This window comes from Schistocerca piceifrons, chromosome 1 (assembly GCF_021461385.2).
Source record: "Schistocerca piceifrons isolate TAMUIC-IGC-003096 chromosome 1, iqSchPice1.1, whole genome shotgun sequence".
Classification (NCBI taxonomy): Eukaryota; Metazoa; Arthropoda; class Insecta; order Orthoptera; family Acrididae; genus Schistocerca; species Schistocerca piceifrons.
The window spans coordinates 192753960-192768681 of NC_060138.1; positions in this window are offsets into that span (position 1 = coordinate 192753960).

The following is a 14722-nucleotide window of genomic DNA, read 5'->3' on the forward strand; positions in this document are numbered from 1 at the left end:
ACATCCAAGTAAAAGTGCTGGTTAACAGTTTAGCCAGGGAGTACGAATTCCCGATGCACAATCCCACGAACATGCTGGCTTTTCGCGGATGATGCTGTAGTATACAGAGACGTTGCAGCATTAGAAAATTGTAACGAAATGCAGGAAGATCTGCAGCGGATAGGCACTTGGTGCAGGGAGTGGAAACTGACCCTTAACATAGACAAATGTAATTTATTGCGAATACATAGAAAGAAGGATCCTTTAATGTAAGATTATATGATAGTGGAACAAACACTGGTAGCAGTTACTTCTGTAAAATATCTGAGAGTATGCGTGCGGAACGATTTGAAGTGGAATGATCATATAAAATTAATTGTTGGTAAGGCGGGTACCAGTTTGAGATTCATTGGGAGAATCCTTAGAAAATGTAGTCCATCAACAATGTAGGTGGCTTACAAAACACTCGTTCGACCTATACTTGAGTATTGCTCATCAGTGTGGGATCCATACCAGATCGGGTTGACAGAGAAGATAGAGAAGACACAAAGAAGAGCGGCGCGTTTCGTCACAGGGTTATTTGGTAACCGTAATAGCGTTACGGAGATGTTTAGCAAACTCAAGTGGCAGACTTTGCAAGAGAGGCGCTCTGCATCGCGGTGTAGCTTGCTGTCCAGGTTTCGAGAGGGTGCGTTTCTGGATGAGGTATCGAATATATTGCTTCCCCCTACTTATACCTACCGAGGAGATTACGAATGTAAAATTAGAGAGATTCGAGCGCGCACGGAGGCTTTCATACAGTCGTTCTTCTTGCGAACCATACGCAACTGAACAGTTGCGAACCATACGCAACTGAACAGTACAGGGAGGTAATGACAGTGGCACGTAAAGTGCCCTCCGCCACACACCGTTGGGTGGCTTGCGGAGTATAAATGTAGATGTAGATGAACATCAAAAAAGAGAATGATCATTGTCTTCACATTTGACCTCACTTGCCTTGCTTTTTTTGGAATGGGAGAGTTGGGAGTCCTCCACTGGCTTGACGCTTGCTTGACTTCTGGGTCATACCCGTAACACCAACTCTCATCCCCTGTAATGACTTTGTTCAAGAAGTTTGGATCACGTCCAGTCTCTGTTTTCAAGTCCTGACACACATTCATGCGGATGGTTTTTTGCTCCTGTGTGAGAAGGCGCGGATCAAATTTAGCAGCAACACGTCTCCTCACTCAAAATCCGCTGGCACGAGATCCAACTGATTCCTGCCTCTGTCTCTGCTGGTCGATCGTTTGGCGACGATCCTCGTTGATCTTTTGGCGGACGTTTTCAATGTTCCCCTCATTTCGCGATGTTGAAGGGCGTCCAGAACGAGCTTGGTCTTCAACTTTTTTTTTTTTTACTTTATTGTTATTTTAAAACCTGTACAACAGGCAGGCTGTCAGCAGCACACTACGCTGCTCTTCAGCCATAGAATATACAAGGAGCAAAAACAGTGAGAAGACACGTAAGTCACAGAACGGTGGGCAATAAAACAGGAGACACATAGACACAAACACGGAGCCGTTCACACTCGTCGATAATCCACACTGCTAGCTGATGAGACGACGCACAAACACGGAAGATGACGATGGCACTGGTGAACGATGGAGTGGACGGTGAACACTGAACACTAAACACGACGGCACACACACAAAACACTGATGGCGGTGATCACCGGCGCGCGAATGTCCACGTAACGTGTGCGAGTCCGGGTACCTGCCAAGAGGGGAACAGGGGTGAGGTGGGGGAGAGGGGAGAAAAAGTATGCCAATGGCTGAGGAGTCGGGGGCAGGAGGAGAGGAACAGGGGAGGGGAGGCCCGGGGGAGGAGGGGGGAGAAAAGGAGGAGGGAGGGAAAAGGGAGAGGAGGGAGGGAGGGTGCCCAGAGGAGTAAGTACAGGAGGAGGGCGGTAGGATCAAAGTTGGTAGGAGGGGTAGATGGAGGGGAGGAGGGCATCATCTGGGAGGGGGAGCTGGCGGAAGCCACCTTGGGAGAGGGTAAGGAGGGTGGAGAGATGGAGACCGGGTGGGACGTGCGAATATAGGCGCGGCAGCGGGCGGGGGTGGGAGAGGATAGGGGAGACGAGCAGGTGAGGAGGACCGAGTTTGCGGGAGGTGTACACGATCCGTATCCTTCCAAGGAAAAGGAGGAGGTGGGGGAAGGGGATGAGATCGTAGAGGATCCGCGTGGGGGAGGGGAGACGGATGCGATAGGCGAGGCGGAGAGCATGGCGTTCAAGGATTTGGAGGGATTTATAAAAGGCAGGGGGAGCGGAGATCCATGCTGGATGGGCATAACAAAGGATAGGGTGGATGAGGGATTTATAGGTGTGGAGGATGGTGGAGGGGTCCAGACCCCACGTACGGCCGGAAAGGAGTTTGAGGAGACGGAGGCGGGAACGTGCCTTGGCTTGGATTGTCTGGAGATGGGGAGTCCAGGAGAGGCGACGGTCGAGGGTGACGCCAAGGTACTTAAGGGTGGGAGTGAGGGCGATGGGACGGCCATAGACGGTGAGATAGAAATCAAGGAGGCGGAAGGAAGGGGTGGTTTTGCCTACAATGATCGCCTGGGTTTTGGGTCTTCAACTCATATCTAACCACGTTTAAAGCGCCAAAACCACTCGAAAACCTGAGTGCGGCTCATAGCGTCCTCCTGGAAAACTTCCTGAAGCATTTGGTGTGTCTCAGTTGCAGTTTTTTTTAAGTAGGAAACAAAATTTCACACACACTCTTTGTCCTTTTAAAGTTGCCATAACGACTTCGCAAAGATAACACGCCAACAGTCAGAGAAACACAATACCACACTTGCACGTTCAGCTCTACACTAACGCCGTCTGGACAGCTGTTTCATGAAGGTCTCTACTAACACCATCTAGCCTAAGAACCCCGCACTACGTCTACGAGTGGCAGCGCCCTCGGAGTCCGGTTTCTTTTGGGTCACCCCTCGTACATACGGCTGTTGGTAAATTATTGCACCAACAGATACATGCCAGCCTTTGTCGCATGGTCCATAATGGATCAACGAAGATCAAAACCATTGTTGTTAACTTCTTTCTCTTTCTGTTTGCTCACGTATTACGCAATATGCCTAAACATCGAAGACGACTTTCGTTATCGATATGTTCACTAGACCGGAAACCCACTCCGCTCTTAACTTTTCGAATCCGAGGCAGAGTAGAATGGTGCGTGCTGGGAGACAGGAATCCCGTCAATATTATAGAGTGGGCGCGCACAGTGGCGAAGCCAAGGTGGCCGTGCGCGGTGGCTGGTGACGCCTTCAGCGTCCGAGTGCTGCCGTAATTAATTAACGCCGCCGTTCCTCTCCTCTCCAGTGTACAGTCCTCGGGCCGGCTGCTTTCTCTTTTTGCGCGGTGCGCTTCTCCGAGAGACGCGTCACCCTGGCAGCCAAGTTTTTCATTTAGATGTCCCCGGCTCAGCTCGTCCACTTGCCTCCCAGCTCCGCAGAGTAATCAGACTCGTTTCGTCAACTTCTGTACACTTTCCAACTTCTCTTATTTTCGAGCTCTGTCAAATTTACTCGAATATCTGGAAATATTCCTACAGTTTTAGAACTTGCTTGGCTGTCGAAACATCTCGAGTGACTTCTGAAGAAATAACGCAGGTGGAACAACAAACTTTGTTTCTCCTAACGTATAACGGGAAAATGTAGCAATTTCATTACAAAAACTTGATATAACATACACTATATTGCGTGTCCCTACCTTTCCTAGCATTTATTTCGACATACAGAATACATTTGTTTTTAGATTTCTAGCCAGATTTCCTTCCTGTTGCCGAAGTCACCAGTCAGCCTAAGGCAGGGAAGTTGTGTGCAGTACCAGTCCGTGATTTCTGTAAACTTTGTACTGTGTGTTGTAGTGTTGTAACTGTCTGCAAAATAAAAAAAAAAGATGGCTCTAAGCACTATGGGACTTAACATCTGAAGTCATCAGTCCCCTAGACTTAGAACTACTTGAACCTAACTAAGCTAAGGACATCACACACATCCATACCCGAGGCAGGATTCGAACCTGCGACCGTAGCAGCGGCGCAGTTTACGGACTGAAGCGCCTAGAACAGCTCGGCCACAATGGCTGGCAACTGTCTGCGAATTGCATTTTCTGAACTGGATATTGCAGCTGCAGGTCCCGGAGGAGGTTCGAGACCTCCCTGGCATCAGTATGTGTGTTTGTCCTTAGTATTATTTAAGTTAAGTAGTGTGTAAGCTTAGGGACTGATGACCTTAGCATTTAAGTCTCGGGCCGGCCGCGGTGGTCTAGCGGTTCTAGGCGCTCAGTCCGGAGCCGCGGGACTGCTACGGGCGCAGGTTCGAATCCTGCCTCGGGCATGGATGTGTGTAATGTCCTTAGGTTAGTTAGGTTTAAGTAGTTCTAAGTTCTAGGGGACTGATGACCATAGATGTTAAGTCCCATAGTGCTCAGAGCCATTTGAACCATTTAAGTCTCGTAAGATTTCAAACACATTTGAACATTTTTAATGTTGGAGCTCAGCTCAGAATTTACTTAAAGGAACATGGCAAATGGCCCATAAAAAAAACCAACAGTTCTACCTACTACGTAAGATACCAGGTAGTGATCGGGTCAAAACTACCTCGTTCACGACACAGTCAGCCTCAACAAGCAACGTCAGTAGCCATTACCGAATGATTTGTGTACTCAGCATTATTTTATGTTGTATTTTGCTCGATATTTTCTTTCCCAATCCTGGTTCATTATGGGGTTCGAGCACGCCATCAGAAGAGAGCGGCGATCCTTGTGGCCATGCATGAGTTCTGCTTTCTCAAAAGCACAAATCGCGTCTGTAGGCTGAAAGCCCTGCGAAGAGTAGGCAGGGGTTGTTCTCCACATACTGGTCCTCAAACCGCCGCCGGTGGCCAGCCTTCGGTAGTTCTTTTTATTACTTTTTGTTTGCCGGTTGAACATTCCACTCTCTACCGCTCCAGTAATCTATTAAGCTGTGGTATAGACGCTTGGCGGCTTATCGTTCACGCATCCGGTCAAACAACATTGGCCGCCATAAATAATCAGATGACCCCGTGGTGCCACTTAATATATTGCTATTGCGTAATTATGTTACATGTGTCTATCGTTTCGGTCGCCTTGTTAAATGCCTCTGCAGTATATTTCACTTGTCTAAAACTAAACTGGAATTGGTTTGAGTCGGTGAAGCTCCCTGTGCGATTGTAACCTGTCACAGAACAACCTTTCTTGAACCTTTTCAAGCGTGTAACGTAACTACTCAAGATAGTAGCTTACTGTCTGAACGCAACACGCACCTTACTAGATCTTGAGACACCCAACTGATGGGGCTGTTTCTGATGTGCCAGTCGCACTTAGGTGGTCATGTCACTAGTACGCGCCATGAAAATGTATACAGTTATTTTGTGTTCTGTAGTGAAACTTGCGCACCGAAAACTGTTAAAATGCAGCGAAAAAAGTATGAGTTTAGTCTGTTCGTAAATTTAAAAGAAAGAAATACCTACCTACATTGTAGATTGCAAGAATAATATCTGCGTTTAACAGAGAAATGTGACGTATTTTGAAAACCGTGTGCCGTCGAAGGTGCATGCGTGGGAAACGGACGATCTTATGGATGTTGTTATACTGTATATCCGTTCTTCGTGAAGATCCAGGTGGCAACTCCAATTGAGAAGTGGATTCTTCGAATTCTGGTCTGAAAGGAGTTGAGTGATGAGGTGTTAGTAGGGCCTCCCGTCGGGTAGACCGTTCGCCGGGTTGACGCCACTTTGGCGACTTGCGCGTCGATGGGGATGAAATGATGACGATTCGGACAACACAACGTCCAGTCCCTGAGCGGAGAAAATCTTCGACCCAGCCGGGAATCGAACCTGGGCCCTTACGACCGACAGTCTGTTGCGCTGACCACTCAGCTACCGGGGGGCTGACAGTTGAGAGATTAGCACACGACTGACTGAAGATGTTGCCTTTTGTGGGTTCAGTAGTTGATTATATGCTGCAATCTCTACAATATGCTTTATATTAGACACACCACACCATTTTACACTACATTAGCTCACTGTTCTTACAAAGTATAGCAAATGGAATTTCATGTTATATTTTCTGCATGCATTTCATAGTTTTTAAGTGTCATATACAGGAAATTTGACGTTTTGTTGCTGGGGTGTTGCGTTACGTTCGTGCTACAGCTGTCACCAAATCTTCTGCTGGTGAGGATCCCGGCTGTGGGAAGTGTACCGCAGTTACGTGTTAAATGCATTCTTTAGCCCGGAAGGCGATGTGCGAGCTACGACGATGCAGTCTAAATGTACCGTAATAAATAATCGTAAGTGAGTGTAGTAGATAGGATGTGGTGTACATTTTGCGGGTGTCAGAGGCTAATAGTCAACAATTTTGTGGAAGAATACCAGCGCACGGTATACTTACCTGTTACACTTTCGGACGTGATGTACTGCCTTTCAAATGTTCTAATGGCACAAAAGTAAAAGCATGCGTCACAACACCAAAAAGCAAATCGATCGCTTGGTCTAGCATCTTTGGCTAACAGCTCCGAGATCTGGGAACCGATTCCCAGTGACCAGGTTTAGAAGGAGATCCACTCGGCATTTTAAGGCCAACTGAAAAGCTGCTTGTGTATGAAAGCAGCGAAACCTAGGCGCAAGTTGCCTGACTAGCGTTATGTCGAAATGCTAGAACCAGCTTAGGAGATACGCGACGTTTATTTATTAGCAGAAAAAATATCAGCCGTCACTTCATTGAATTAAAGAGCGAGATACATGGCGTATTACGACTACGGATCTTATTCTTGGCAGCATTCCAGACCAGTTTTGTAGGATTTAGGTGTAGATATTATGATAGCAGAAGGAGCAGAATCATTTTCTAGCAACATTTTGTCAGTGATATAAGGAGATAAATTTTGGCGCTCGTTATTGAATACCAGTAATTCGGCTTTTGTTGTCTCTACGTACTTTTAACTTTTTTATCCATATATACACGACAATTGGCAGCTTTACTGGTATAGTCATCGAGAAGCAGTGGAAACTAAATCAAATCCAACATTCACAGCAATGTAACTTTCCCTGGCACCGTTGGTTGATAATGTGCTTCGTACCCTGTCACTATTTCCAGTGGTTCCCAATCTTTCTTAGACCATGCCCCCTGAGAGCAATCAGACATTAGCTAGTACCCCCACCCTGTAACTGGCACTGACTCCTGGTATCCGTGTACACAACGAATGATTAAGCTGATATTTTATAAAATGCATTTTAACCATCAGCTGTTATTGTCCCATTTGTCATCTACAGATTTCCATTATTAACCATCAGGCAGGATGTAGGGTATAACAGATTAGATAAAAATGTCTGATACTACTTTGAAGCTGAACCATATCGAAATTACCCACACTTGTATAACCAATTTGTTTTGGAATACTGACAGTCATATTTTATGTCCAACGTATAGGCATCAAAGGAGAAACAAGACGAACCCTGTTGTACCCTACATCATAGATGACGGTTGATAACCGAAACCAGTAGATGACTATTGGACAATAAACAGCTGATGGTTAAAATTCATTTCGTAAAATAGTTTACGGCTGTTGAATCTCACCTTATGGACACATTACTTAGCTGATGCTTGTTGTAACAATCGGAAAAACATTCTTTTGCCAATCTTGAATGAGAAACAGTGTTTCACCTTTAGCTTGCAGGAATTTTATCGGAGCCAGTTGTCTAATGCTCCAATACGTGCATCTCTCTCGGTCGTTTCCGTAAATGCTACAGCGCTGGCGCCTATAGGTGGGAAAATATCGACTAAGGCTGAAATTTTGGTTAGATTTGCTGTACTGCTACACTGTTTTACGAAACGCAAAATAGGCGGAATTACCCTTCGAGCATCTTTCGGATCATCGGGAAGACAGTTAACATAACCACTATGATGTTTATCGATTTCGAAAAACGGACTAAGCGCATCCAGGATTCTATGGTGGTTACTAGCGTTGTAAATACAATCAGAAGTCTAAATAATTCCATTTATTTTTGACTCTTTAGAATTTTACAAGGGTCTGTCACGTATGATTGTGTCATTTCGTTTGATGGGGCTTTTCTTCCAGCCCGTTAATCAAACAGTTTGATTACATAAAGCTAATGGCAATTACATTTTGCAGTGACGGCGCGTCGTTTCATTGCTCCGGGCGCTTATCTGACACTCACGTGAGTGAAGAGTGCTGCCTTCCGTTTGATCGCACGTGGCGAGCGGAGTGGCGTCGGTGGATTAACTTCACTGATACGGACGCTGTGAGATTTACTCTGCGAATGTAGGTGAGTGCGATAAAGTCGATTGGTTTATTTTGGTCGCTGACGGAAGAGCTGAGCTGCGCGCGATGTCGGGAGGGTACGAAATATCGGAAACGGCTCATACGCAAATGATGCAGAGCTAATGAAACACGGAGAAAACATTTTACAGGACTAACTGTGACGCCTCTGTGTTGGTAGTACACAGGTGAAATTAATATTTTTGTTCAAGAAAGAAATAAAGGTATGAAGTGAGAACTATGTTCATGATGTAACTCTGATGTGTGAAATGCTGCATGTGTGGAACACTGGTCCGATGTAAGAGAAGGCCTGATGGCCCTAATCTGATCAGGTTAAATAAATATATAAATAAATAAATAAATATATAACCTACAGTACAAACATTTGCTGTGACGATGCGACACGTATACACAAATGGAATTTTACAAAAGTCGCTGGGATTTAATACTGTCATGACACATCCCTGCTGAACTAATATTTGTATCTGCCTTCATCCTGAGATAATTTTTAGAAAAGACGATGTTTTACAAAGAGCAATACATGACGATTAGGCTAAGGTGTTCACCTTAGCCGGCCGCTGTGGCCGAGCGATTCTAGGCGCTCAGTCCGGAACTGCGCGACTGCTACGGTCGCAGGTTCGAATCCTGCCCGAGCATGGATGTGGTGATGTCCTTAGGTTAGTTAGGTTTAAGTAGTTCTAAGTTCTAGGGGACTCATGACCACAGATGTTAAGTCCCATAGTGCTCAGAGCCCTGTTCACCTTATACAGCTACATATCGTTTATGAATTACTTATATAAAATTTGTGAAAAGGGTAAATAACTGACAGAAATGTTTGATAAAGCACTGAATGCAGTATGTCTTAAAGTTTTACTCCCGCCCAACACATTCAGTAACCAGACGTTCCTGTTAGGTGGCATGCACGAATGAGTTGTTCCAACAATCACTATGGAGTCGCATAACGGTGCACAGTGGGCACACTGTGTTTATGGTTTCACGAATCAGATGCCACTATTACAGTTCATAGACAATTCAGGCTAAATGTCGCAGGTCACCGCCTCGAAGACTAACTGTTATTAATTGGTATAATCGTTTCACCGAACCTTTCTGTGCATTGCGTAGGTCGTCGGATCAGTGTCCACCAGCAGTCTCTGACACAGCAATGGAATAAGTTTGGCAGTCTTACATTCGTGTTACAAAAGAGAGCCACAATGAACATATGTAAGCAATACTTGAAGATATACTGCATGCAGCGCCATTTGTGTAAGTTATTTATCATTTTTACATTTAAAGGTTACTTTTGTATAATAAATTTAGAAACACCCTGTATTCGTGGCACTGTTACAGTCGAAAATCTTATTGTGACTTAAATTAAGCTATAGCACCTCATATCCTGATTCGACAGTCCAGTACAATAACACGAACTTACGCATAACACAGCAATCGGTTTCATATTTAAAACAGATAAACCCTAAGTTCTAAATACTGTAATTTCTGCAAACTGCTAACTGGATTTTGAAGAGTGGAACACAGAACCTCGGGGAAGCGCGCGGACCGTGGCTAAGACCGCGCGGCTACCCCGCGTGGCCATGTTTCATTGCCTGCGACAATGTCCGACAAAAATTGTCACGATCAGCCTCTTAATCGACAAGCAATTCCACACAGTTGGTCCTTTGTTGCTTTTCATATTCTTCTGTTTGGAGGCGAGAAACACAGCCGGCTCACACCTTTGAGTACCACAACTGGTGAACGACTCTATCAGAACGACCCAAAGAGACGCCTAATTGAGCTTCAATGTGTTTGACTATCATCCGTCTATCATCTCTAGCGAGAGTGTCGATGTTCCAACGTTACAGGAGTCACAGTTGCCTGTGGCCGGCCGGCACGCGGGAGATCGGAAAGGTTTGTGCAACGTTGATGCTATGATGACAGACGCCTCGCTCAACGACTCACCGTGCTTTTGGCAACTCCGTTACAGACGACAGTTTGGAGTCTATGCATAGTGCCGCCATCGATCGAAACTACATGAAAGTATCGGGGCTGAAGTGGGAATATTCCACGAGATACTACAAGAAATTCTGCATTTCTCCAATCGAAATTGGCCGAGAGAAAAAAAAGTGTTGCATAACTTATTGAACACCCCATGTAAAAAGTAAAGGGTGTCACCAAAAGAACGACAGATTTGAAGCTGCTATACATCGATTTTATTTATTTGAAAGAAGCAAACAAAACATAGCATTCTCTTCCGCAGATGGAGGTTTAAAAGTGGTACGCAGTATCAGGCACACTCCTAACGTCCCCCGCTAACCTTACTAACTATCGCTCGGTCCATGAAATTATCCATCACCTGCCCACATATTTCTCCTTTAAATTCGTCGAGGATCTGTTGAACATCTTGTTCAAGTTTCAATAAATTACAGGATTTGATGTGATGAAGTCGTGGCGTAGCGTAATCCTATGGGAAAAGGTCACTAGGTGTCAGGTCAGAAGATCCAGGTGGGTAGGTTTGGTCTCCTCGTAACGAAATTAGTCTTTGCCGGACTTTTGACTCAACAGAGCGATTGTGTCTCCTGAAGATCGACAGGTTGCGCCATGTTGTTGGAACCATAAATTGTTGATGCTCATTTGATCCAAACGAGGCCAAAGAAAAGCAGCCCTTCCCTGTTCATCTTTAAAAAAGTAAGGACCGATTAAGTCACCACTCCAGATCTCACATCAAACCGTACCTCGCTGAGTATGCATCTCTTTTCCGTGAATTACTCTTGAATTCTCTGATCGCCATATTCTGAAGTTATGCTCATTCACAAAGCTGCTTAAATGGTAAAAAATGATGCGCTTTGCGAAATTATAGCTCAATGGTTCCTTTCCCAGGATCTGCTGCACAAGTTGACATTGCTTTTCATGGTTGGTTGGTTTGAGTTCCTGGAAGTGCAAGTCCTTTGTTAAGATTCTGTGCATTGTTGCTGGACATATGCATATTTCTTGAGCACGATGGCGACATGATTTTTCTGGACTCTCAATAACAGAATCAAGCACAGCAACAACATTTGCCTCACTCCGGCCATTTCGACAGCGTCCTGGGCTTTTGATGTTTACTGTTGAACGGGTTTTTTTCGTATTTCTTCATCATCGTACGCCCAGTAAAGTCATCTGCTGCACTGTTGCGTCCAAGAATATTATGGAGTTTCCGAACAGTTTCGGTGGAATTTTCACTGTTGTATTCTCTGTAGTCTCTTTTATGTCGTCTCGTTGTCTCTGTAGAGCTGTGCCATGGGTAGCGAGGAGAGGATGTTGGTTGATGGCCGGTATCCTCGTTCTGCACGCAATTAATAACTGGGTTCTTTACTCATAAACAAAGAGCTACTTAAGTTTCCAAGTGCTGTGGTACAAGCTCTCTTCTGTATAGGCCACGTAGCCTCAATACTGCTGAAGTAAAAGTCCTCTATGTTCACTATAAGCTTACTATGTTCTGCCTGTCTCTGTGCTAGAGGCTAAGTCTGTGCTCCATCTTGGTGACACGCTGGATCCACCATTGTCGTAATGAATAACGCTCGCTGTTCCGCGGTGTATCTTTCCACGCCGGTACTCCACAAACACTGACCTGGAAAACAAAAGCACGGTATCTAAATATGATCTCAGTGATCACTGATAACAAAATATTCAGAAAGAACGGCGTACACAAAAATTAATAAAAGTAACGGACTTTTCAAATCCGGCGTTCTTTTTGAGACATCCGATATATTTACACATGTTGTTACAATAATGATAGTAATTTGATGGTAATTTCATTGCTTGTTTGTAATCTATGGGCCAATTATCGTACATATATGTAATAATGACAGTCGAACAACGAATGGTGTAATAATGACAATCGAACAACGAATGGTGTTTGAAGGGAACGATGGTTGTGGTTCGGGATTTTCCTGTTTTTTTTTCTTTTCTTTTTTTGTAAATCATTTGATTTCTTCGTCAGGGACGTAGGCCACTTCTTTCCGAATGTTGGTCCATCTAATATCCCGACACCGGCAAGATCTTACAGTCTAAACCACTTTCTAAAAATGGTAAATAAACAGAGCACGTGAAATCGTTCAATATAAAATTACTAAAAGTCTCTGGGCTAATATGCTGTGGTCTTCTGGGACCTCATACGTATTCGAAAGTTTCGTCCCGGTATGCGTAGATCTTGAGGAGGGTTACGGCTTCAGTGGCGGTGCGGAACATATGTCGAACGGCTACGTCGCTTACTAAATGTTCAAATGTGTGTGAATTCCTATGGGACCACAGTGCTAAGGTCTTCGGTCCCTGGACTTACACACTACTTAAACTAACTTATGCTGAGAATAACACACACTCATGCCCGAAGGAGAACCTCCGGCGGAAGGGGCCGCGTAATCAGTGACATGGCGCCTCTAACCGCGCGGTCACTCGGCGCGGCTTGTCGCATACTGCGACTGGAAATTAAGTACACCGATAAGAAATGAGGAAGTCTTCCTAAGAGTCGGTGAGAAACGCAACATGTGTAAAACACAGACTAGAGGAAGGCAAAGTATGATAGAGCATGTGTTGAGGCGTCAGTAATAAATTGAAGTCATGGACTGTGCGGCTGGTCCCGGCGGAGGTTCGAGTCCTCCCTCTGGCATGGGTGTGTGTGTGTGTGTGTTGTCCCTAGGATAATTTAGGTTAAGTAGTGTGTAAGCTTAGGGACTTATGACCTTAGCAGTTAAGTCCCATAAGATTACACATACATTTGAACATTTTCTTATAATAAATTGCATGGCACTAGAGTGAGCCGAAGAGGGCGAAAAGTCTAAGAGAAGATGGAATTGGAATACGAGTACATCCGACAAATAAACGATACATTTGGTATAAGAGTTACTCATAAGAGTGTTGTGCAAGAGAGGAATTCGTGATGAGCCTCATCAAAGTCCGAAGATTCTTAACCACCGCCCGGCTCCTTCTCACCCCCTACGCACAAGCACACACACGAAGAGAAGTAAAAGTTTTCACCTATGGTTGACGGTTGTGATCGTAGTTTTTCAGATTAAGAGAGGCCCTTAAATATCTCCACGAGTGGCTCGAGACGGAATTCGCGATGAGCATCACTCAAGATTCGTATAAACTAGTTCTCTCGACCTGCTATTGATGCAGATATATTAGATTTATGCTCGGACTAGACCACTCCACCAGTGGTCTAATGAGAGTCCCGTACATGCAGACGAAAGTTTCTATTAATGGGCACCTTTAATGGCGTGGGTGAGTATCGCTACCACGAACAGCTTCATTGTCGACGTAAAAGTTTTCTGGGTGTGGTACCGCGTCATACGTAAACTACTGCTGCTGAGAAAAACGAACGTTTCGGTCGCGGTTGCAGCTGCCTTCTTCTGGGTCTAATGGTCACCAACAGACCCACAAGAAGTCCGCTGCAACCGTGGCCGGAACGTAGGCTTTTCTCCAGCAGCAGTAGTTTTATACATTATTACGCGGTACCGCACCCAGAAAACGTTTATGTCGGCTGACTCTGACCGCGGAAGTCTACGCACTTATAGTGTCAATGTCTTCTGCAAGCAACTTCAAGCCGACGAACTACACTACTGCTTTGACATACACAGAAATACAGGATGTTACAAAAAAGGCACGGCCAAACTTTCAGGAAACATTCCTCACACAGAAAGAAATAAAATATGTTATGTGGACATGTGTCTGGAAACACTTACTTTCCATGTTAGAGCTCATTTATTACTTCTCTTCAAATCACATTAATCATGGAATGGAAACACACAGCAACAGAACGTACCAGCGTGACTTCAAACACTTTGTTACAGGAAATGTTCACAATGCCCCCCGTTAGCGTGGATACATGCATCCACCCTCCGTCGCATGGAATCCCTGATGCGCTGATGCAGCCCTGGAGAATGGCGTATTGTATCACAGCCGTCCACAACAGGAGCACGAAGAGTCTCTACATTTGGTACCGGTGTTGCGTAGACAAGAGCTTTCAAATGCCCCCATAAATGAAAGTCAAGAGGGTTGAGGTCAGGAGAGCGTGGAGGCCATGGAATTGGTCCGCTTCTACCAATCCATCGGTCACCGAATCTGTTGTTAAGAAGCGTACGAACACTTCGAATGAAATGTGCAGGAGCTCCATCGTGCATGAACCACATGTTGTGTCGTACTTGTAAAGGCACATGTTCTAGCAGCACAGGTAGAGTATCCCGTATGAAATCATGATAACGTGCTCCATTGAGCGTGGGTGGAAGAACAAACTAAAATGAGCTCTAACATGGAAATTAAGCGTTTCCGGACACATGTCCACATAACATTTTTTCTTTATTTGTGTGTGAGGAATGTTTCCTGAAAGTTTGGCCGTACCTTTTTGTAACACCCTGTATATTCTGTTG